Source organism: Myotis brandtii, unplaced genomic scaffold, assembly GCF_000412655.1.
Source record: "Myotis brandtii unplaced genomic scaffold, ASM41265v1 scaffold143, whole genome shotgun sequence".
NCBI lineage: Eukaryota > Metazoa > Chordata > Mammalia > Chiroptera > Vespertilionidae > Myotis > Myotis brandtii.
Window position 1 is genome coordinate 2,359,687 of NW_005355115.1, and position 25,228 is coordinate 2,384,914.

The 25,228-nt window shown below is 34.3% G+C and overlaps 1 protein-coding gene and 1 long non-coding RNA gene across 3 annotated transcripts in view; both read left to right on the forward strand.

The window, feature by feature from the left end:
* LOC106725194 overlaps positions 1-15,447 on the forward strand; it is a 65,257-nt gene extending 49,810 nt beyond the window's left edge. The window contains exon 3 of the long non-coding RNA XR_001361060.1: positions 15,373-15,447. This is a non-coding gene — a long non-coding RNA (uncharacterized LOC106725194). The remainder of the gene's footprint in view (positions 1-15,372) is intronic.
* The window catches only part of SUPT3H (SPT3 homolog, SAGA and STAGA complex component), a 451,623-nt gene that overhangs the window by 104,523 nt on the left and 321,872 nt on the right, over positions 1-25,228 (forward strand). The gene's annotated exons all lie outside the window — the stretch shown is intronic.

Here is a 25,228-nt window from a genome sequence, read left to right on the forward strand (position 1 = left end):
GTGTGTGTGTGTGTGTGTGTGTGTGTGTGTGTGTGTGTGTGTGTGTGTATCCATTAAGAATACAAAAAGATGCTCAACATCACCAATTTTCAGAGAAATACAAATCAAAACCACAATGAGTTACCACTTCACACTCATTAAAAAGTCTATTATAAAAATAAAAATCTCACAAAATAGCAAGCCTTGGTGAGATGTGGAAAAATTGGAATGCTTGTGCATTGCGGATAGGAATGTAAAATAATGCAGTTGCTGTGGAAAACTGTGAGGTAGTTCCTCAAACATTAACAATAAACTACTGTTGGTAAGAAGTTACTCCTTTCCCCTAATAATATTTGGATTAGTATCTGCAAACTTGTTTCTCAGTAATGCTACTTGAGCCTTCCAGATTTCCGAAGAGAATTTATTTTGGATTTTGATACTTTTGGTGAAAAGAAAGACATTTATAAAGAGGATGTAGTTGGTTGTTTACCAATAGTGTAAACTTTTAAGATATAACTATTTATAACTATATGGAGGGGTCTTTAATTTTTAACTAATTAGTTTAAAATGTAGCCTCATTACAATTTTTATATTGGCTCTGAAAAATCTATTTGAACTTAATTTTCCCCTTTAACAGCAATTAAAACATTTCATTCATAATTTTATATAAAGCCTTTGTTGATCTTTGGAATGGGTTTTCTTCTGAGGATTAATTTTAATTTCTTCCCATTCTTGCTTTCTAATCTAAGATAATTTCTGTGTCCTTTTTCCTAAATCTAAAAATAATTTCCAAAGGAGATAATCTCACATTTGGGAGGTTAGACAGAATTTGGCAAAATGTCAGGTTTATTTGGTGGTTATATTTTATTACACATTGAACTATTGAACTATCGAATCACATTGAACTATTTCTAGGGGTTTTAAGAACATGAGACTATTCAGTTTTGTACAAATCCACTGTACCCTAGAGGAGCCTCCAATCAGCAGAGAGCTCCTTGGAAAATTTGTTACTTAAATGAAGAAAATTATAAATTGATATAAAGGTAGTAACTTGATATCCAGTTACATATTTTTATACTTTCAAAGTCTTCAAGTGTAATAATTATAAGTTGTTATGCTGCAGGAATAGTGATTATATTAGGTAAATGAAGAAAATATTTAGTATTTTCACCAAAGATTTAAAAAATTTCAGTAGTTTAATTTAAAAATAAGTATTTGTTCATCCCAAATAGGAATTAGAAATTTGAAGTCTTGTTCCTGCTTCCATTCAGTAATGTTGATGTGGCTTAGCAAAGGATTAGAGAACTTTAAATAATTGAACAAAATATCACTCTTTATCAGTATAGGTAACATTTAAAAAATGTTTAGGCTTTTTATGGCTTTAAAAAGGGAAGTTATTAGAACATCATAGTTGATTTAGAATTTGGTACATTTGCTGTGAATATCTTTCAAGGACTGCTCAACCATTTTTTGTTGAACAATAAGAATTTGAGATTGTGTGCATATAATTTTATTCAGTATCACAACGAAGCAGCTATTTTGAATATAACTTATAGATTCAGTCAAACTGTTCCGAAAGATTTACTACTGGAAGGTAAACCATTTCCCTTTAGAGTAGCTGTTGGATAGTGTGGTGGCGAAGAATTTGGGTTTAGAGTCACTCTGGACTTGGTTGGAGGGTTAGCCACTTACTAGTTTGTGCTTTCTTGGAATACTTGAGGCGTTTGGGCTTCAGTTTTCTCATATCCAAAATGTGGCTGAGAATATATCAACAAAAGAGGCTGTTTGGAAAGATGCAATAGCATAACACATAAAAAGTATTTAGAGTGCCATCTATGTTTGGAACATAGTGATACTCAGTACATGTCAAATGTTGTTATTTTTGTTATGGTGTTTGGTATAGTAGAATTCATGGCTCATATTTATATTTCATTCCATGTATTACATGCTAAGTAGACAGTATCACCTCTCAGAATGAAAAATCCAGCTCACTCAGAAACCTGTTTTTTTCAACATAAGCTGATTTATAGTTCTCCTAGGGGAAATAATAAGTTTAAAGGCTTTTGTCCTGCTGGGACATACACAGTCCCAAGAAGTTCATTAGGAAAAGTAACTTCAGGAATACGATTATTGCAATAATAGTAAGTAAAATAATAAAAATAAGTAAAAAATAAAAATGATAAATAACAGAAACCAGTAACATTTAAAGTAACTTACTCTTTATAAAATTCATAACTTTTATAAAACAGGAGGCCATAATTTTGATTTTACATGTGATTTTAAAAAATGTTAGTATTCATTTTAGCACATTTTAAAGTGTTTTGTTAATTTGTTCAAATAAAATGCTTTTGTGCAGGATTATTTCTTCTCTATGATCTCATAAACAATAATCCTGGTGTAAATTAATCATAATGAATTTAGTGTTGGAAGATGTTTAGGAAGGGTTTGCTAGTCAAATTGAACCATTAGGGGTGTGTGTGTGTGTGTGTGTGTGTGTGTGTGTGTGTGTGTGGAGAAAGAGAGAGAGAGAGAGAGAGAGAGAGAGAGAGAGAGAGAGAGAAAGAATGAATAAAGAAATGGGCTCATGTGGTTATGGAGGTTGGCAAGTAAGGCTAGAAGCTGCTGTAGAATTAGGATCAGGTGATGTTTCAGTTTGAAGAGCCTGTGTTCCAGTTTAAGGCCCATGGGGTGGAAGAATTCTCTATTTGCTGGAGGGACAGCATTTTGTTCCGTGTAGGGCTTCACCCACATTGTGGAGGACACTGCTTTTTTCAGTCCAATGATTTAAAAGTTAATCTCATCCAGCAACACCCTCAAAACAACAACAACAGAAAAACCCACCCAGAATAATTAACTGAATATCTGGGCATCCCCTGGCATAAACTGACACTTGAGGACCAGCTGGAAGATGACTTAGTTGTAGAGGTTACTCCTTCATAGGTACTGTTGCATGGCTATTCTATTACTGTGTGTTTTCAAATTCTCTATTTCAAATTGTCAAAAGTTTAGTATGTACTTTGAGTGTATATATGAAGTTGTGCTTTAGTTTTTCTTTCCTCTCCTTATTTTGAGAAAAGTGAGATATAAAAATTTGTTATTTTTATTATTTGGAATATATTTCTCATTCTCACCAACTTCCCACCATCCCATTTAAAAACATTAGCTGTGTTACCCTAAAGTGCTTTATAACCTCAGTTTGTTTTTAATTTGTCTTGGCAGACAAAATGTTAAATTAAGGTATTACTGTTGAGTTGCTCAGTGAAGTAGCCATACTCAAGTTTTTACCTTTCTTTATTTCCTGTCTTTGTTTCTCGCTATTCATAGCATAAAGCTGCCAGTTGGCTCTGGGTATCCTATAGCTCTGGAAATGCAACAGGTGTTGGTCCATCTTTCTTTTACTAATGATAAGTTTTGCATCTGAAACATAAAATGGAAAATGAAACCCAAGTATAAATACTCATTTACTTGGGAAGCTTGTTACTAGTCTACAACTAGCAGCAAAAGATAATAATTGAAATTGGATGAATTTTATGTTTTTATGAGAAGTATCTTATAATTAATCATTTGTGTATTTTTAAGGCTGAGATGTAGAATTGTGTTAAGTAAGTTAAACACAGTTGTGAAGGGATAAACATGCATACTTGATAGGGTTAAGAAATTCATTAAATTAATGAATATTACAAATGCTGAATTTCTGAGGATAGATTTTTTTCTTAGGATATGTAATACAAATAATGTTTGTAACTATTTTAATTTTAGAAATTCTGTTATAAAGACATCTTTGTAATCTCCAATCATTGCATTGCCTTTTAAATGTAATTGCAGTATGAACATATTTTTATGATGCTAGAACTTGGCTTTTGGGAATAACTATATGGACAGAGACTGTTGAACTGTCCTTAGTCCTCAGATTGCTCTACTTTTTAAAATATTTTATTGATTTTTTTTTAAGAGAGAAGGAGAGAGAGAGAAAGAGAGAGAAACATCTATCAGTTGCCTCCTGTATGCCCCTGACTAGAGATCGAACCTTCAACCTGGGTATGTGCCCTGACTCGGAATTGAACCTGCCACCTCTTGGTGTACTGGAAGATGCTCCAATCAACTGAGCCACCCAGCCAGGGTCGCTCTACTTTTAATATAAATTTTTTTTCACTATTTCCTTTTCAGTTAATTAAATAGGCTTGATGGTAGTGTAAATAGAGAGCATTTTCAGTATTCTTTCACTTTATAAACTAAAAATCATTAAAAATATTAAAAATATGAAAATTTATTAAGCTTATTTTATCAGCACATTTTGTCATTATGGAAACTGAAATTTTCTTATTTTTTCCCTGTGTTTGAGTAAACAAGGTATATTCTATAAGTCTATAACACATCTCTATATATAAAACTTAAGTTTTATATATAGAGATGTGTTATAGACTTAGAGTGTATACCCAATAGTGGCAGAAAACTATTTATTTTTTTTAAATATATTTTATTGATTTTTTACAGAGAGGAAGGGAAAGGGATAGAGAGTTAGAAACATCGATGAGAGAGAAACATCGATCAGCTGCCTCCTGCACACTCCCCACTGGGGATGTGCCCGCAACCAAGGTACATGCCCCCTTGACCGGAATTGAACCCGGGACCTTTCATTCCGCAGGCTGATGCTCTATCCACTGAGCCAAACCAGTCAGGGCCAGAAAACTATTTAAAACAATTTAGCTGCCTTAAAATAACTAAAACAAATTTATGGTTTTAATACACTCAACTCAAATATATCATTATAGTTTGGATTTGCTATATCTGGTATGAAATTATAGAAATAATATGTAGGATTATTGTGAGAATAAATTAGCAAGTTACTGAGGCAAAAGAAAGGTCCTTGGGGAAAGAAAGCAAAGATACATGCCCTAGCAAAGAAGTGGGAGGAAGGCATAGGTGTGAGAGGAAGAGAGAGGCAGAGAAAAAAAGAAAAAGAAAGAACCAGAATGGTGGATCCTTTGCCTAAAGGGATTTTATCTGTTTTTAAGGCAGGAATTTTAGGGGAGCTCTCAGAGGAGGATCTCAATAGAATATTCATCAGCTTTCCAGGTGTGTCCTCCTTTCAGGGTCGTGGTCATTACTGATTGGTTGGCACTAGGGTAAGGGGTCATCAGTCATTGTGTCTGGTCCTGATGCCAACCAGGCATGGCTTCATCTGGTGTTGCTTTTTTTCTGGGCCTGGAGCTGAAATACAACTGAGGCCTAGAGGTTATCTATACTTTGACCAAAACTCTGTGGTCCACAGACTGGAGGCTTTGTTTCTAAGATTATTTGATGCTGATGGAAACCTCATTGTCCTGAGGGATTAATGATTAAGGGAATGGTCCTGCAAGGGAGAAGGAGGCAGGTGAGTCAGGATACTGGATTGGGCCAGTTTGAATCAGCTATCTATCTCAGTTTCTCCATTCCACTTGCCAAGGAATTTTCCTAGCTTCTTACTATACTGGCTCAAGCAGTTTTGTAAACAGATACTATTGACTATCCTAGCTCTCATAAATGTATTTTATTCTTTTTTCTGCATATTCACAAACATCTGCAATGGAATAACATTTAGTCTTTATTTTAAAATAGTCTATTCTTTATGATGCAAATTTAAATGCTTATGTAGTTCTAGTGTTTTAAATTAATAGAGTAAATTAATCACTAGACAAAAGTTTTTGTATTTCTTTCTTATAATGCTGATTTCCTTTCATTAGCTTTTACTATAGTTAGTTTTTTTTCGATGTGGCAATCAAAACACTTTTTTTGGCATAATTTTTACTTTTTCTTCATTTTTATATCATTTTTCCTGTTTTTTCACTCCTCTATAACTGCATGGATTTGGAATGTGTGTGGTCAGATATTTAATTTTTTTTCATAAGGTGTTGTAGAAAACCCATTTCTTCCTCCTGAGCTGTTATGTACTTGGGTGGTCACTGAATCGTTTGATACTATAAGCTGTGAGCTATGCTTGCTCATTTGTACATTATTTTATTGTTTAAAATTACTTCCTAGAGTTAATTGCTTTCAGTCTGTAGACCTTTTTTTTTTTTCCACAATCTTAAGTCTTCTGAATGTTATTATCTTGACAAGATTGTTTACATTATTGACTTGGTTGTCACCTTTGAGTGGTATATTGTGTAAATTTAAATGAGTTAGAAACTTCTAAATAAATCCTCTTTAGTGCCAACTTCAGTGTTCTTCATGGTATAGCATAAGAATTTTAGAGATCTTTAGGTTAAAATGATAGAAAGTTTGTACTAAAGACTATTGTTTTAATTGTGAATTTGGAGTAATGTTTATATGACTGAGCCTAAAAATCTTTCTAGTGTGACATAGGAAGATTTTTTTTTTTTGCTAAAAGGATTTTTTAAATCTTTTCTGTATTACACACATACTTGATGTGATTCAGAATTATCTTTATAATCAGAAAGATGAATCAAACTATTTTAATTTGCAACAAAAGACAAAATTTTTGTAAACCTTGTGATATGTTATGGACATCTTTCTATGTCAGTACTTACAGTTTCCTTTGTTATTTTTATATCTGCATAATCCTATTATTTATTCTGGTAGTTTCTGTTGGTAAACATTTATATTGTTTCTAGCTTTTAAATGTTTAGCCAACACTTAATGAACATCTTTATTCTTAATAATTTGTTCAGTCTTTTATTATTGGATATCTACCTAGAGTGAAACCACTGTTTCAGTAGGACTGATCATTTAATGTTATGATTAATATCACCAAATTGTTGAGTGTACTGACTTATACTCATTGCAACATTGGCTTTGAATATTTATTTCTCCAACAGCTTCACCAGCACTAGTATTTATGTCTTTTATCATTACCAATGTAGAATGATAGCTTATTTAATTTACATTTCTCTTAGTGAACTTGAACATTTTGTCAAAGGTTTTGGACATTTGTGTTTGTTCTTCTGTGAGTTACAAACAGGTCATTCTTCTTTTGAGGCACTGACCTTTTCATATTACATTTAAATGGCTTTTTATACATTACAGATATTAACCCATTTTAGAACAAATGCTTGTTGTATTGTTCATCCAGCAATTTGCTTTAGATTTAGTTGAGCACTAGAATGCTTATATTTAGGGGTTCTGTGATTGAACAATGATACCCAAACCCTCTAGAAAGATAAGTGTGGTGAGATACAAAAGCTAAAGGAAACATAATGAAACTTAGACTAAAGCAGTAAATAGATATATTTCTCTCTTCAGGGCATATACTATATGAATTGTGTGGCCAGAAGAATTATTTTCTGTTTCTGATTCTTGTTTTGTAATATTAGGGAGAATAGCACTTGTATAATCTAAGCTGTATATATATATACAGGGTATCCGAAAAAGATGTATATACACTTTAACAGCTGATAGCTCAATTTTAAAAATGAAATGTATTCAATAAACACTGCCTTTTCAATTATTCAAGATGTATGTATACATTTTTGGGACGCACTATATTTTAACCATTTGTGCACCATAAGTGTTTATAGATGCAAGTGGTGGACCTTTTTAAATTAAATTCAAAATATCGTGGCAGTTAACTGGTTATATCCCACCACCCCCTCCCCCACCATTTTTTGGTGGTAAAATATATATGGCATAAAATTTACTGTCTTACTAATTTTTAAATGTTCATTTCAGTGGTATTAAGTACATTCATAATCCTATATAATAAAGAGATAATATGCAAATTAACCCTCACGTCCTCACAAGATGGCTGCCTATGACCAGGCCAGCAGGGAGGTTAGTGAGGGAACGGCCCTAAGACTGAACAAGCAGGCTGCATGGTGCAACCAGGCTGGCAGGGGGGTTAGTGAGGGACGACCAAACGACTGAACAGCAGGCTGCGTGGGGTGACCAGGCTGGCGGGGGGGCCATGAGGGGGGACCAGGCTGGCAGGGGGGGGCATTTGGGGGTGACCAGACAGGCAGGCAGGTGAGCAGTTAGCAGCCAGCAGTCCAGGATTTTGAAAGGGATGTCTGACTGCCAGTTTAGGCCCAGTCCCCGAGGATTGGGCCAAAATCGGTAGTCGGACATCCCCTGAGGGGTCCTGGATTGGAAAGGTGCAGGCTGGGCTGAGGGGACCCTCCCCCCACCTCTTCCTCTCACCCCTTCCCCCTGTGCACGAATTTCATGCACCAGGCCTCTAGTGTTGTATAACTATCACCACCATCCATCTTTATAACCTTTTTTATCTTATAAAACTGAAACTGTGTAACCATTAAAAGGTAATTTTTAACCTTTTCTCCCAGCACATGACAGTCACCATTTTATTTTTTATCTTTATGGTTTTAACTCCTCTAAGTACTTTATGTAAGTAGAATCATACTTGTCTTTTTGTGATTGGCTTAGTTCACTTAGCATAATTGCCTCAAAATTTCATCTTTTTAAGGCTGAATAATATATCATTGTGTGTATGTTTCACATTTTGCTTATCCATCTATCCTTAGATGGATACTTGGGTTGCTTTCTCATTTTAGATATGAGGAATAACGCAGCTATGAACATGGCTGTAAAATATCTGTTTGAGACCCTGCTTTCAATCCTTTTAGTGGAATTTTTCTGTCATGTGATAAATTTATTTTAGTAGAATTGCTGTGTCATGTGATAAATTTATTTTTAATTTTTTGAGGAACCGTATTCTGTTTTCTATAGCATTTTATTACACATAGGCAGCTTTAAAATCTGGAAAGGGTAACTCGAGCTTCAAATGCAGGCCTGTGGAGACCTTGATTGCAGTCCAGTGAAACCAATTTCCAACTTCTAACCTCTAGGACTATAAGATAACACAGTTGTGTTGCTTCAGGCCTCCCAGTTTGTGGTAATTTATTTCAATAGCAATAGGAAACTAATAAAACCATTAAACCAATATCAGCAATCACCTACGTCTGGACTTTTTATTACATGAAAACAAACCAATCAAAATCCTTATGTATTTAGTCTTCCTTGTTGGATCTGTTATAGGCAGGTATTTATATTTCCTAGTACATAAGAGTAATTTCCACCTTTATCTCTTTTGTAGAACCATTGATATTAGGACAAGAATATCTGTTTATAGATGGTTTTATTTCACTCAGCTGTAAAATCATCTAGCCGGGCTGGGAATGTATGTGTGTGTGCATGTGTATGTGCATGGTGAGGAATGAAGTGGGGTTTTTTTAAAACTACACTTTGAATTTGTTTAACAGTCATCAGTGTATTTAGGTTTGCTATATTTTTAAATTCATTTTATTATATTATGAAGCTGTCTAATTAATCTCATTTTCAAATTTATCTCAATAAATGTATTTATAATATTTTCTCTGTGTGGTTATAATGACCTTTTCATTTCTAATATTGTGTATTTCTTTTCCTTGATCAATCTTGTGTAAACTATTTAAAAATAGCTTTTCCTTTTTTGTTTTTACATTGTTTTCTGCTCTTATAACTACTATTTCGTTTCTTTGCCTTTGTTTGGACTCACTCTTTACCTCTGCAACATCTGAGTTAAACAATAAACACATTGATGTTTTGTCTTCCAATGTATGCTTCCCACCCTATAGCTTTAGCTGTATCCCACATGTTTTGGTATGATTCTGACACTGTTGCCTGAAGAATTAATGGGTCAGATTTCTCAGACACGAATGGGAGTGGGGTCCTTGAGGTACCGCTGAAATAAGAATTTTCAGAAGATCCCACTGAAGAATGAGATGTAGTAAAGGCTTTATTTGTGTGGAGTTACATTTCTTGGGTTCCAAAGTCCCATGCACCTTAAACCAGTCCTGAAAGGGGTGCAGGTGGGGTTTCAGCAGAGCCAAAAGCAAAGCCCGTGTCCAGAGCTTCTGTTCCATGTTGCAGCCAGGCGTAGTTCAGCATTCAGGGTAGTTAAAGTCCATTGTGTGGGCCATGTGGGTGCAGGGGAGTGTGTGAGAGGGCCAAAGGCCAAGAGCAAAGGAGTGTGCTCCTTTGTTCAGAAGTTCAAATATTCAGGTTTCGTGCCCTTGCAGTGTCCAGGCCTATTCTGGCCACTGACTTGCTTCCAGGTGTGACTGATGGGCAAACACCTTTCCACACTGGGACCTTACTGAGCATGGGTCCAAACTGCCTTTGTCCAGTCCTTTCCCCACATTGATCAGTGGGGAACAGACCTGGAGTGTTAAATTAGCCAACCTATAAATGGCATGCCTATAGTATCTAGTCTTCCCTTTATTCCTTTCCTTTTAAATGATAACCAGGTTATTACAAGGACATCAACACCAATTTCAGTGTGTGTGTGTGTGTGTGTGTGTGTGTGGCATCAACACCAATTTCAGTGTGTGTGTGTGTGTGTTTTGCTTGTTGGTTTTCCCCACACCACCATGCCAGATCCCATAGGTTAAGGGCTCAGTCCTACAAGACTGGCCCCACCCTCACCTCACTTGACAGTGGCTAGTCTAGGTTGTTACCCATGCTTCTGATGACCAGTTAGATGGTTCTAGTAATTCCCCCTCCTTGTATTCCATTATTAGTGTGGCTCACTGAACTCAAGGAAACATTTTACTTACAAGATTGCCTGTTTTTTTATAAAAGGATATAATTTAGGAAGAGCCAAATGCACAGGGCAAGGTATGTGGGAAGCGCAGGTTTCCATGTTCACTGAATAGGCACCTCTCCCTGAATCTGCATGTGTTCACCAGCTAGGAGACTCTCTGAACCTTGTCCTTTTAGAGTGTGTGTGTGTGTGTGTGTGTGTGTGTGTGTGTGTGTATGTTTTGGAGGCTTCACTACATAGGCAATGAAATCATTAGTCAGTGGGGATTGAACTCAATCTTCAGGCCCTCTTCCCTACCAGGGGTGAGGGGTGGGGTGGAGGAGGATAAGCTGATGGGATGTTTTCCTAGCAACCATCTTCAGTCCTTAATTACCTAGGGACTTTCCAAAAGTCACCTCATTAGCATAACAAAAGACATTACTATTGCTGTGATCACTTAAGAAATTTTATGAGTTTTAGGAGCAATGAGCCATGAACTGTGATTAAGATCAAATATATATTTCTTATAAATCACACTATCACATTTGGTATATCAGCCTTCATTATCATCCAATTCTAAATATTTTCTAATATATTTTGATTTCTTCTTTGAGATGTTTATATGGCATTATATTTTAAATTTCCCAACATTTGAGAGTTTGGATTACATTTTTGTTTCAAAATTAATTGCATTTCAATTGGAGAATGAGGTTTTTATATTATCCACTTACTCACAAGTGTAACCTTATCAAATTACCTAATTTCCCTCAATGTTACTTTTTCCACTAATAAAATAAGATAATTGTTGTTCTCCTTTGGATTTTAAAGTCGTGTGAGGTAATAATTCTATGTATAGTTGAGTAATATATAAATAGATATGTTTTCATTTTCCATATGTATACTTACATTTCCCTTTTCACTCTTAATATTTTTCATTAATGCTTTTTGGTATTGTGATTACATGGAGTAATATATAAGAAGCAAGAATTTCATTCTGATTTTTATTTTTCTGTTGTTAATTAACATCCTCTTATGTTCTGGAAAATGAAATATAATCCTTCCCTTAAAAGGCTCTGCATTAAGTAAGGAAGATGTATTCAAAATGGTGATGTTAGATGACAAAAGAAGTCTACCATGTTTGCTCTGTAGATAGTGAGGAGGGGTATTTTAGACAGAGGGAAATGTGTAAAGGCTTGAGAATGTGTATATGAAGGCAAGAGAGAGAATTACTAATTTTTTTTGATAGAGGCTGGAATATACAGTGCAGGGAGAAATAAGACTGGTACAGTAAACAGAGACAAAATGTGGAATACCTTCATAGAATTTGGACTTCATTTGTAGGACAGAGCTTCCCAATAAATATTCCCCATCATCCTGGCGCATGTGAAAGAGTAACAGTAGTGCCAAAATACTGATCACATCTGCTGTTCATGAAATAAACATAAATTTTAGGAAGCATTGCTATAGGTGATAAGAAGTATTGAAGAATTATTACTTAGAGGAATGGAATGCTCAAAATCAGAATTTCCAGAATGATTGATTTGGCAGCAGTATTTGCCTTTTGAGACAGGAAGACCAATCATGAGACTGTACTCAATAGTCGAGGTGAGACATGCTAAGGGGTTGTGCTAAGTTGACATCACTGGGATTGAAGAAAAGTACAAAAATTTGAAGCATACTTAAGAAGTAGAATTCATAGGACATGAGAGGTTCTGAACTCAGAAGTTTAGAATGAGTTTTGGGCTTAGGAGATGGTAAAAAATAGTTTCAGATTTGGGGCATGATTTGGTGTCTTTTGTTTGAGGCAAGTGAAATTTGATACATTTTGGGATTTCATAAATTGATAATCCAGTAGTCAGTCAAATATGGGTCCAGATTATTTAGGGACTGAAGACAGATGTTTTAAAATTAGCAATGTAATGACTGGCAGTTGAAGCTATGTTCATAGATGGTTTTCTCAGGGAGAATGGATATTGGAACATCTTGTTCTGCACCATACCTTAAGTATGAATTCTCCTGATTCTACTTTTAATTTTGTTATTATCAATACCAGCAACCACTTTATAATCTCAATTTTATGACTTTCACTCTTTTTGATCACCACTGTTTCTTTTTATAGCACACCTCTTTGCTATTCCAACTCCAAATCCAATGATTGGACCTTTTTTATTTTCTTGCCATTCTGGAATTGTTACCTCCCTGCTTTACTCATCTATAGTCTGAAGTTTGTTATTATAATCATCACAATAAAAATATCCTCAACTGTTTAGCTTCATTTTCTCTCTATCCTTTCTCCCTCAATTATTTTGCTTCTCTCTCTCTTCTTCCCTTGATTAAATTCAGCTTTCTGCCTACTCTGTGCTTGCATAGGCACAAGTCAATGTGTCTGAAGAAAAAACATAATGCTTTTCTAGTTTAAATCATGGCCACTGACTGCTACTTATTCTTTTTTTTTGTAAACTTTCATTCTTTTAGTCTATTTACTCTTTCATTATTTTAGACAGCCATCTCACATGTTCTCCTCTCTCCTTAAACCTTCAGCACCTTCTTCCATGTCCTCACTCAGTTGCTGATTTTACTCCCTTTTTCATTGAGAGGATATAACTAGTCACAGAAAATATACTGAAGTTTCCATCACTAAATATACATCAATCCATGCCTACTTCCCAACTGTTACTATGGATGAACTTACCTGTCCTTATATATAAGGCCAGCCCATGTACATGTGCATTTGATTCGATTTGTCTCACCTCCTCAAGAACGTTACTCCAGAATTTCTTTGTGTTTTCTGCAGGGGTCCTCAAACTATGGCCCGCGGGCCACATGCAGCCCGCAAACATTTATCTGGCCCGCCGGGTGTTTTTGCCGCTGCTGTGTGCATAGGAATTTGTTCATAGTTTTTTTTTAAACTATAGTCCGGCCCTCCAATGGTCTGAGGGACAGTGAACTGGCCCCCTGTTTAGAAAGTTTGAGGACCCCTGGTTTTCTGTTTCTACTTGATTCAGCATATAGAGTTGCATAAAATTTCCCATCAAAAACAACAGATAGCAGGAACAACCACATCTTGATTCTCCATCACTCTCCATTTACCATCCCATTACACTGCTCTCTTTTAAGCAGCATTCCTCAAAAAGAGTTGTCTGTTCTCTCTCCAGCTCTCATACCCTTCTGTCTTGAATCCACTTCATTCAGACTTCTGATCTTCTCCAGGTCACTAGTGACGTCTATGTATTGCTAAATCTACTGGTAATTTTTCAATGCTCATCTTCCTTGACCTATCACTGGCATGTGACACAGTTGATCACTTCCTTTTTATAAAAGACTTTATTTACTTGCCTATTAGAACCTCACTCTTCTGGTTTTTCTTTACCTCATTAGTTATATCCACTCACTCCTTAGATGCTGGTTGCTTCTCATCTCCTGGATCTCTAAAGAATAAGAGAACCCTTCCCTACCTTATTTTTCTCCAAAGACCACCTCACTGACACTGTAAATACCTAACTTATTTATTTATTCATATATTATCATTTTTACCTATTAAAGTATATTCTTTACACAGATGGATATTTTAGTCAGTTTTGTTCACTGCTGTAAATGAAAGTACCATCTGAAAAAGATGAGTTCAACATGGATGTTTTTTAAGGAAGGAAAGATTGGAGTTAAGTAAGCCAAATGAAAAAGCTGCTATGGTCAGATACCTCAGTTGGTTAGAGCATCATCCCAACAGGCCAAGGCTGTGGGTTCAATCTCCCATCAGGGCACATAAAAGAATCAATCAATGAATGCATAAATAAGTGGAACAACAAATCAATCTCTCTCTCTCTCTCTCTCTCTCTCTCTCTCTCAAATCAATGGGGGAAAAAGCTGGTATAATAATTCTAGGAACAAAAAGGATCTGAATCTGTTATTTCCTGAAAGCAGTGGAAATGGGGGAAGGGGAGATAGAAAGAAGTTAGAAGGGATGAATCAAGGAATTGAAGAATTAAGATGATTTTGTGTTTTAGCCAGGGTTAGTAGGGTGTTTTTTTATCCGTATGTTATGAGTGATAGCTGGAGGAAAGTATTTTATATGAATAGATGGACTGCAGGTCAGGATTTGGAAATTACTGAGCATAGAGGTTTTAAAACGTGTTTTTTTTTCTCTAAATGAAATGTTATGTGAAATCCAATATGTAAAAATACATAAAAAAATGAAGCTTATTCTCAAGGTCCATCCATGTTGTTGCAAATGGCAGTATTTCATCTTTATGTATGACTGAGTAGTATTCCATTGTATATATGTACCACATCTTACTTATCCAATCATCTATTGAAGGATACTTCGGGACCTTGAGAATATTATGCTAAGCAAAATAAATCAGTCAAGAACTGTATTATTTCATTCATATGTGGGGTATAAAACTGAAACTCATACACAGGCAACAGTATGGTGGTTATCAGACGGAAGGGGGTGGGGGTAATAAAGAGTAAAGGGGGTCAAATATATGGTGACGAAAGATGACCTGACTTTGGGTGGTGGGCACACCATGCAATATACAGATCACATATTATAGAAATGTACACTTGAAGCCTATATAATCTTATTAAACAATGTCACCCCAATAAATTTAATTAAAAATTAATAGTAAAAAATGAAGCTTATTTGTTTGGCGCAAGGGCAGAGGTGTGTGGTAGGTGGTACCAACATCTTGCTGGCTGGTTCCTTCACCTATTCTTTGAAGCACTTCTTTGAATCTGAGGGCTCTGATGAGGATAGTCAGAAATCAATGGAGCAGATCATGTGTAAGTGTTTTCCTAGATTGACTATTTGGTGACCTGAGAGTTTCTTATATCCTGTGAAATTTCTGGGTGGCAACATTTGTGTCTTCTTGGCTTAGCCATTATTTTCTTGTCTGGACAATGGAGAATGGATACACAAAAGATATTGTCCCTCACCTATGGAATTTACAGCTCCTTATAGAAATCCACAATTTAAAAGATAATTAAAAGTCATCAAATAATTATAAGTATAATCCATCCGGGGCTGTGATAAATATCCATTGATCTGAGTTTGTTAGAACACAGCCTGAGGGGGTTGAGGAGAAGAATTCAAGGAAGACTTCCTTGGGAAAGTTACAATTGAGATTGCCTGGTGTTGAAGAGAGAGAGAGAGAGAGAAGACAGGTTCCTTCATGGCCAGGGCAAGGTGAACTGAAACGCAGGTAAGGACCAAATCAGTGTATGTCTTGTGAAAGATTCTGGGCTTTTTTCTGAGATCATTGCTAAACCACTGAAAGGCTTTTTAGTAAGGGAGTAAGGAACTCATTTACATTTCAAACCTATCAACCTAGTAGAGAGTAGGTTTCAAGTGAGGGTGAGTTGGAGATGGGGGCAAGGGGATACAGGGAGACCACGTAGGAGACCACAGATGTAGTTCAGGTGAAAGATGGTTAGTCTTAATAATGGATGATGTTACTGGGGAACTAGAGAGGAAATTAATTCAAGATATATTTAGGAGGTAGCGTAAAAGGAATTGTTGATTATTTAGCTCCAGAGTATAAAGGAGAGAAAGTGTCACTGATGACACCTGAGATTTTGATCTGAATAATTGTATAAATGTTAATGCCATTTATTAAAGTTATGGACTATACCTTTTATATTTTAGTTTTTCATGTTGCCTTCACTTATCATTTTCTATTTCTTTTGTCCCTTCATTGCCTTTGTTTATCACCATCTTCTCCATGCCTTCATGTTCTCTATACACATTTAAAATGACTGCTTCTTTCTGTTTTTTAATTCAAATTCAAACCTTCCTCCTAACCATGGTACAAAACTTTGTCCTTGGAGACTCCCATCAATAATCTCATCCTTGATTACGTTATCTTTATTTTATAGTTTATCACTATTTGTGTGTAGTTTGTACCTTCCTGTTTTTTGTGTTTTGTTTTTTTTTAAAAATTTTAAATATATTTTATTGATTTTTTACAGAGAGGAAGGGAGAGGGATAGAGAGTTAGAAATATCAATCAGCTGCCTCCTGCACAACTCCCACTGGGGATGTGCCTGCAACCAAGGTACATGCCCTTGACCGGAATCGAACCCGGGACCCTTCAGTCCGCAGGCCGACGCTCTATCCACTGAGCCAAACCAGCCAGGGCTGTACCTTCCTGTTTTGTATTTGGTGTTGCTTTGCAGTTATTCTCTGGCTATTTTTTTATGCATGTGCATACATTTATAGATGTTCCTAATTTATGCTGTCATTTCCTTCTATGTTATGAATGTTTGCACCTGAAAATCAGAGTAAAAAGTATGAGTACCCCCTCAGTTGTATTATTTCATTCTTCAGTACATTCAGTAGAATTTTACATTATTAAAAATGTTACGTTTATTTTGTTGAGAAATATTAAGTGCCTGTTCTAGATAAATAATCTAAATTGAATAGCAAAGATATTTCAAAATAGGGAGTTTGATGAGAGGAGTGGTGATAGTTTACAAGATCTTTAAATCTAGATGTTAAGAAAAGCCCATGAATAAAATTATTCAGGAGTTCTTTCTAAACTGGACATCTGACTACTTTATGCAAAAGGTCATTGGTTAAAAGCATTAGATTGTTTGCATCAACTTTGTAAATACCTTTGAATTTATTGTTAGATGCACAGTAATCCTACATTTTTATTACTGTAGATTTTTGCTTTTTAAATATATTTCATTGAGAAGCACATAAGGAATTTACTGTTTTCCTTTCTTCTCTTTTTCCTCTATTTATTCATCCTTTTATAATTATTTTGTTTTAATATGCCCTGTATCTGAAACTTCTTTTAGCTCATTTCAGAATTATCTGAAATCTTATAACTTAGTAGCCGTTCCAAGGAGTATCATCATTAATTCAAAGATTATTACATCATATTTTAATAGCGTGTGTATATTTTTAATTATTAAGTAGGTCAAAAGAAAAGTGAAATATTGAACATTTAATAGTATTCATTTTGATGTCTGAGTTTGAGAACTTTGACTATTTTGTAAGATATATTCAAAATGAAATTAAAAATGAATTCACATTAATTTAAAATGACAAAATACAGAATTTATCCCATTTTAGGAAGTTGCAAGAAGATCAGTTAAAAATGTGAAGTTTCAGGAACTTTGAAAATAACTGATGTAAATGTTGATTAGTATACATACTATACTATTTTTAATATGTTAACATAATTTGAAAATTTGAACTATATTTTATGAGCTTAACTAGTTGTAAGTTAAAGTAAAGCAAAATAAAACTACAATATTTTAAAAACTAAGCATAAGGCAGTTTGGTAAAGTTTAAGAACATGAATGTTTTAGTTGGAACAGATGTGAAAGGCATATTATTTTAAAGGAAAATGAGGTCCACAGCTATCTGTTTGGAAATGTCTTTCAATTACAGTGGCGTCCATGAATGGTGGATATGAATAAAGATTTGGCTAAAACTTTTCTATATCCTATTCTCTTTTTCCCTTTGAATAAGAAATAGCATGTGTGAAATACATTTACTATAATCCATTCCATACTGTGTAATAAAAATTCTGTGAAGAATGATTATGCATGGTCTGAAATTATCCTGATTATGTTCTTTTCACTCTCAGCTAGCTAGTATTTTAATGTTTATATAAACGTTATAGAGTGTGTTGATATATTAATTTATTTTTCAAAATGGGAATATGGAATAACTTACTCTCATTACAGATAATTACATTCTATTCATGGTGTAACTTCCTGTATTTGACCAAGCACGAAACATTACTCACTGAAAAAGAACTAAGAAACTAGCCTGAGTGAACAATAAGTCATGCAATTAGAAATTAATTCTTGCATTTTAAATTGGGAAGCTGCCTAACAAGATTATTTGCATTTATTAATTCTTATATTAAACTCTAGAATGACATTCAGTTTTTAAAATGAGAGATAATTGAGCCAGTTTAAACGGGTAGCTTTTTGTTCACATTAAAGGTAAAATAAATGTTATATTATTATTTATTTAAATTTAAATGTTAAAATTACAGTAAAAAATACAGCTTAATATATATTTAATTATTTTATTATATAGTTTATTGTGCTTTTTTTAAAACTTGTTTTTAATACGTGTTTTTAATGAGTTCACTTACTTTGAACTCCTCATCTTGTTTCCATAAGGAGACTCGTAGGCATGTGCTTATGACTGTTTAAATCAAATCAAGAGTATTCAAACTTTAAAATAGGTAAATATGAATTTGATTTTGTTCCTTTGAAAGTAGAAGATAAATAAGTTATAGAATGACCATTTGTTACAAGTTCAATAATTTTATATAAGGCTTAAAGTATAATAATCTTGTACATATTTCATCCAGATATTATATCAGTGAATGTAACACATTTTTTTTTTTCAAATTTTACAAAGTCATATTTTACTCTGATGCTTACAAGAGTATGGACTTTGGAACCAACTATCTACCACTTAGTAACTGTGACTTCTGGCAACTTCCTTAACCCCTCTGAGCATTATTTTCATCACCTATAAAGTGAAGGGAGTTTTGAGCATTAATTAAGTTCAAAAATATAAAGTGCTTATCAACAGTACATTCCATGTAGTAAGTGATAATTAGCATATAATATATGTGAGATTATTATACTAGCTGGACTTATACAAATACGTGATTTTGAAATCTTGAAAGTTTGTTGATTAAAAAATCAGTCAAAATGGTTTGTGCTTTAACTATTTTACTGGCCATTTTGATTCTACATTTATTTCTCATTAATGTATTCATGTATACTTATTTGCATTTAACATTAGAAAATTTTACTGTCATTTAATACTGGTAACCATTTAGAAATAGACAATAAAATTACATGGCAATTATATGGACAATACTTCATACAATAATACAGTTGGAGAACAAATTTCTAAATGCTTATCATTTGGAGGCTCCTGGCATCTGATCAAACATGGCACTCGCTACATTCACATATTGACGTTTTTATTAAATACTAGAGGCCCGTTGTACGAAGATTCGTGCAATAGGCCTTCTTTCCCCTGGCTGCCAGCACTAGTTTTCCTCTGGCACCCGGGACCCAGACCTTCACTCTGGCCACTGCCTTCCATCTTCGCTCTGGACACAGTCTTCGCTGTGGCTGGAGCCTTCAGTCTTTGCTCCTTGCTCCGGCTGGAGTCTTCAGTCTCTGGCCAGAGCTGCTCCTGTAGCTCCTTCCGCCCCCCACCCTCCTCCTCATAGCTTGATCGCTGCTTTGCCTGCAGACCGCGCTGACGGGCTCCTGGGTCCCAGGGGGCCGCCTTGCCTGCAGCCCGGCTTTCCGGCGGCTCCTGGGGTCGCACACAGGGGCCTGGATGGCGGCTCCCGGTGTCCAGACCTGCCTGCAGTATGCAAATTAGCCGCCATCTTTGTTGGCGGTTAATTTGCATATCACGCTGATCAGCCAATGGCGATAGTAGCAAAGGTACGGTTAATTACCATGTTTGTCTATTATTAGATAGGATTTGCTGAATTGAATTAAAAAAGTTAATATAGAGATGTGTTGTTGCTAATTAGTGTTTTATTTCCTCCTATTATTTTCCTTTTTTTTTTCCTTTGACTGTTGCATAGAGAAATGATTCTTATAGGTGTTTGGTTGATGCGGGATGTAACATGACTGAGTGCCTCCCCTTGTTGTTGTCTACATGGATTGAAGCTAGATTATGGTATTTAAGATACAAACTGAAAAATTCTTGTCAGTCAAGCTGCAGCCTCAAGTAAGGTTCTGGTCTTAAGGAAACAATGTTTAACTGATCTTCGAAAAATCTAGAGTTCAAAGTCATGCATTGCAAAAATGGAAAACATTGATGAAATATTAATGCTTTTTGTACTGCAAGCAAATAAAAGATATTCCTTTTAGGCTTAATGATAGAGAAAAATACCCATAGCAAACAGAAAATGTGTTACAGGTTTAGCAGTAGTTTCAAGTAATGTGAAAAATTATGCTACTGTGAAAGTACTGAAGACTCATCATTCTACTATTGAATTACCTACAAATGTCAATCTTCAGTATTTGGTAGGGTTTGTTGCCTGACCATAATGTAGGAAAAATAGTCTATTGAGTTATTTTGGTGTATACTTTGCTCCAAAACAAGTGATTTTTTTTTTTCACTGTCAGAAGCCAAGGAAATGATTTTCATGTGGTTAAGGATAAATATGCAAAAAATAATTTTTCTCATCAAATTATTTAAGGTGCTGCTGAATTGTGAAGATTCTGCTTTAATTGGTAATTCCTCAGGTGACCAGAGTAGGTCTCAGGTTACATTAATTGTATATAATTTAAGTTTGTAATGGTGTGATAAAGTAATTTAAAATTAAGCAGATTTATTTTCTGGCAAGGGAAAACAGACTTACCTCTATATTAGAGGTATCCATTAACTGTATACATAATTTAATGCAGCATAACATTTTAAAAGTATTTTTTTAAATCAATGTATCTTATTATCTTGGGTTAATAAATTTTGAAACATAAAATTGTATTACTAATTTAAGGAGACTCTATCCTTGAGGATGACAGCAGCCTTTATAGGCACTAATAGAAAGTGTAATGATTTCTTTCTTAAGATTTAAAAATTTTATGAAATAACACAAATATTTGTAAAGGAAGTAACAGTACGGGGAACTAAAGTGTTATAATCGGTCTGTTTGTAGCTATTCTCTTACAATTTTCTATACCCTCAATCACATGATTTAGTTTCATGTTATTCAGAGCTTAAAATAACAGATATAATTTGAAGTTAATGTGTCTACTCAAACACAATAGGTAACTGTTTCAACAACTAAGACATTAGTGTTCTTGGTGTTATAATTCCAGGTAGCATGGCTTAAGTCAGAACTCACAGACTGTGTGTATAGAATTAAAAAGTTATAGCACTTAGTCAAAAATCATTCCTGTCAGCTATTAATAACTAACTTAGGATCAAGCTATTTAAAAAAAAATTAATTATTTTTGCAGCTTAAAATCGATGTTCTTTTAAGTATGTCAATGTTATTATAGATGGCACATTGATTCATTATATTGTGGTTATTCCCAAATTCTGAAGCTTGATTTTTTTTTTCACAAGTGAAATTTTCAGTAAACTATTGTAATATACCAGAGACTGATTCTTTTTTTTCTCCATTTTCTTATGGTTAATTTTAAAAAATTAATTTTAACTTGAACTATCATAAAGTATTAGGAGGAAACTTTCTAGTTTAAAATCGTAAGTTTTGTATGCTCCCAAAGCTGCCTAGTGTTCAATTCTTAACTTCTTCCCATCTCAGCACTTGTGATTATGGCCAATGAGGCAGACATTTATACTTTTTTTTTCTTCTACTCTTGCTGAGTACAAAATAACACTCAATTTTTGTAAAAGTGATCCTATTTCAAATCAGAAAACTGCCTCACTAGAATATATGTTCCTATTTTGGAAAGCTACTTTAAAGATATTTTGTTTCTAGCTTTCATATTGATTATATCATCTCTTATTTTAGGAAAATGAGATTAAGTATCATTTTAAAGTAATAATGGGCAATTCAGAATATCTAATTTTTCAGATGAGATCTTGGTCAGCAGACAAGATAAAAGATAAATTGAGAATTTTGAGATACTTTTAGATAATTTGTAGAAATGCAATGGTGTAGAATTATCAAGTTTTATTGAAACAACATTCATAGTAGGGAGAATGTAAGTCTGAATGCTTTTCTAAGTTCACAGGCTGAATAGATGTTAAATGTAGATGAGACAAATACATCTTTAAATTTCTTAATTTAACATGTAATTTGGGTATTTTTTAGATTTTGTTTAGTAGGTTCACTTTTCAGTTTGTAAATTCAATGCAAAGCAGTTATCTGGGAAAAAGCAAATGTCTATTAAAAGACATGAGAAAGCCACTACTTACCTAAGGTATATAGGGACTTAAAAATACAAAGCATAATAATTTTATAGTCTTGACTTTTTTTTCTCTGTTCAGAAAACTAAAAAAAATAACATCCAGTTTGTTTTTCTGCAAGTACCCTAGAACTTTTATTTGTTATTCAATATACCTTAATTTTGTTACACTGCATATTTTAATATGAATTCCTTATATTATTTTTATTAGTTTATAAAACCATATAAGGGATATATAAAATTTTCATCCAGTTCAATAAGCATCTATTTAGTGAATCTTTGAAAATGTTTATTAGTTAAGCATGCTTAGTAAAAATGTATATAAAGAGGAACCACTGTGAAAAACAGGAGCCATTTAAAAATTCCTTGGTAGTTTTTTTTTCTTTTCAGATCATTTTAGTAATTATAGTGCTGGCTAATTGTTCATCAACTTTTGAATCATTAATTAAAAGCAAAAATTGCCTGAAATGACCATGTGCCATTTTCTCCCCCATTTATTTAATCTGTTGTTCACTCTGGTGTTAATTCAACAACTTTTTAATTGATTTCATCAAAGATTAACAATCTTTCAATATTTCAAGCAATGGTTCTTAAAATCCAGTTTAAATATGTAGCAATAGGAATTCTAACACTGTAATGACAAATAGAGTGTTGAAGAATTATTCCTAATGACAAAACTTTTTTTTATCCATTGTTAACTTTAACAGTCAATATTATTTATTTCTACCTTTTTTGCCAGGATGTTTTCTGAGGATGGGTTCTTTTAGATAAACTGCATCAGGGAAGAGACACTAAGTCCATGTTGTTCCTTTTTACATTTTTTATAAAACAGGACGTTTTAAAATTTTGATTTATAGCATCACAGTAAATCAATCTTCTCTATGTTTCCCTGAATCACTTTCATATTCTCATTTTTAAGCAGTAGTCTTCACAAATATTTTTATGGAACCAAATGCCTAATAATTGTAGCACACCACACAGTCTTTTAAAAAGTTATGAAAATACAATTCTTGTGTTTAATGATATCCAGAAAGCATAATATTCTGAAAAAAGAAATTCCCTTTAGTCAATTTAAAATTAAACACTCTAATGCAAAAGGATATCTAAGGTGAAAGATGTTTGTGTAATGCTAAACATAACCAAAGAAACTGTGGTTTTAGCAAAGGTACTATTGCTCTATTTTATCAAGTGCCAGAAGTTGCATAATGAAAGTCTTTCAGTTAGTGAAAATATAAGTAAAAACACATAAAAATACCACCCAGCTGGTAGAGATCTTCCTAATTTTTACCTGATTGTATTTCTGAAGAAATATGGCAGGGCTGTCATAAATTTTCGACATGAACTGCATTTTTGTTGCCAATTTCCATATCCTTTAAAAAGTGCTGAAGCGTGCATTTGCTATTTATGTTTGCAGTAGACTGAGTACACTTTTACTATTTGTGGTTTTAGAAATTGGAAACAACCAAACAGTGGTGCTATGGTCTAAAAAAATAAATTTTAAACAGCTGCGGGGACAGTATTTTTAGAAGGGTAGGAGTCCTCCTTCTAAGGCAATAGAACCGTCTCCCACCCCCCTTAAAGATGGAATATGGTCACATATATAAAGTTAGGTTTCCATTGTCTTTTATCTATGAATGATTAAATGAACAAAATTAAAAGTATGCTTTTGTTAGCTATGAAAAATACTTTTAGCATCCTTAGATTCAACTCTTTTTGCTAACCTGCAAATGTTTGTTACTGTTCTGAGCTTAATCACTTTATAGACTTGAATCCTCACAAAGACCCCTCCATGGACAGGAACTATCCTTATCTTACAAATGAGGAAACAGGCTTCAAGCGAAGGTCAGTCACTGCCCAGAATCACAAAGTTTCTCAGTGGTAGACCTGATTCAAGCGAGACTTGAGCTCCAGATCCACTGATCCCAGGGTTTTTCAACCTTGTGTTTTGTGCAGATCCCATTGAAAGGGGAAAAGAAAGTCTTATAGTTCCATTTTAACTTAAAGCACTGTTATGCTAACATTACTGAAATATGTAAAAACATAAAAACCTTGGTAGCAACTTTTTATTGCATTTAAATCTAATGAAATTCTAAAATCAAAACATTTAGAAATTAAAAACAAATCCTTAATACCAATAACAGAATAATGATCTTAATATCTGACAGACTTTAGCCTCCGAAAATAAGTCCTTTTCCTCAGTGTGACTGCTGTGACATAAGAGTTCGTTAATGTTTTTCTAGTGGTTTGCAATCTTTTTTCACATCAGGGCACAAGCAACAATTAGTATTCATAGGACCACAGGCTCTAAAAGCATTAGATTGCTTCTTAGGAGACAATAGTTTAGGGGCATCCAAAATACCCTTAGCCCCAGCAGCCAGCCCACAGGCTGAGGGGATTGAAATCTATGCACCTGTACCTAGTTGGTGGCTTTTTCCGAGAAACATGGGTTGGAAAGCTCTGATCATTGCTCTCTTTTTCCTTGTGATAATTCAGTCACCTGTGGCTTTTCTCTATTCTAGCTATGAAAGCTATGTATAGTGTATACTGGCATTATTTTTATAGTAAGTTAGCATTATTCCATATTAGTAGCCCGGTGCATGAAATTCGTGCACATTAAAAGGGAATTAATTGCCCTAACCAGTTTGGCTCAGTGGATAGAGCATCGGCCTGCGGACTCAAAAGTCCCAGGTTCGATTCCGGTCAAGGGCATGTACCTTGGTTGCGGGCACATCCCCAGTGGGGAGTGTGCAGGAGGCAGCTGATCGATGTTTCTCTCTCATCGATGTTTCTAACTCTCTATCCCTCTCCCTTCCTCTCTGTAAAAAATCAATAAAATATATTTTTT